General features: G+C 38.9%; 1 protein-coding gene across 1 annotated transcript in view; it reads left to right on the forward strand.

Annotated features, from left to right (window-relative positions):
- LOC101854730 (solute carrier family 12 member 8) overlaps positions 1-1,256 on the forward strand; it is a gene marked incomplete in the record, with an annotated part of 14,477 nt that overhangs the window by 3,951 nt on the left and 9,270 nt on the right.

Consider the following 1,256-nt stretch of genomic DNA (forward strand, 5'->3'; position numbering starts at 1 on the left):
TTTACACACACGCACACTTGCACACTTCTAAAGAAAATGTTTATAACAAAGTCAAATCATAAGCACGACAGTATAGTCCAAAGAAAAAGGAATAGATACTGCATTTATAAAACAAAAAACTCGGCTACATGAACAAGAAACCAGAATAACAACGACAGGAACGACAAATGGAAACGACTAAAAAAAACAAAACAACCAAAGCTATTTTTACACACCATTTCAAACAAGACTAAATAACAAGCTAGTACTAGTATTGCTAGCCAGTACATTTATGCTTCCCCCAGTCTCAGACCTACTCGTCCAGCGGAAGACAAAATACAATCCAATTATCTTATCTCCGGCTGATAACCCACCCCTGGTCATTAACGCCGGCTCAAAACGTCCGTGCAGTGAGTCTAGCGGGCGGCCGCTTCATCAAGACAGGTATGTAGAAAATGTCAGCTGACCAATTACCCAACAGTTCTTTATTTAAGTTAGTATTTTTTTTAGTAAGCGTTTTACGGCACTTCCAATACAATTGGGTCATATAATAATAAATACATTAGGTTTAGTTTTAGTAGAGGTTTTTCGGCGCTCGCAACTGCATAAGGTCATATGAGCGCCAGAAGATTAGAGGTGTTACAAGAGAGTAACAAATATTTATAAACAAAAGAAGGAGGAGAGACAAGGACGATAGATGTAAGACAAGAAATAAGGAGCAAACCTCCCCAGACCACCCACCCGCCAACCACCCACATCCAACAGTCTGTACGTCCAATCAGAGCGAACCACAACATCATGACGTCACCAGTGCTACTACAACACAACCGTCCATTCGAAAATCGTTTGGCTTTTGAGGAAGGAGAAGTTTTTAGTTTTAGTTCGTGTTTTACGGCACTTGCAACACAATAAGGTCACATATGTGCCAAAGATTATAAGTGTTACAAGAGAATAACAAACACAAAAAAGAAGGAGGGGAAATAGAGACGATAGATGTTTGATAGTAAAAAAGAAGCAAACACACCAGAGCATCCACCAACCACCCACGAGGAAGGAGAAGGAACGCATTGACACAACAACGGAAAAAGAAAAACTGAAAGGAAAGAAGTTTTTTTTTAATACACAAATTCCATTTTTTACCATCCAAAATGAGAGTGATAATTAAAAAACAACCCAAAAAATCAACAACAAAAATACCCCCCAAAAAAACAAAACACCTGGAATTATGCTGGAGCGCTTTCACTCTTTTATGACAATTTCAGGCGAACCGATCTTCC

Source organism: Aplysia californica, unplaced genomic scaffold, assembly GCF_000002075.1.
Source record: "Aplysia californica isolate F4 #8 unplaced genomic scaffold, AplCal3.0 scaffold00292, whole genome shotgun sequence".
NCBI lineage: Eukaryota > Metazoa > Mollusca > Gastropoda > Aplysiida > Aplysiidae > Aplysia > Aplysia californica.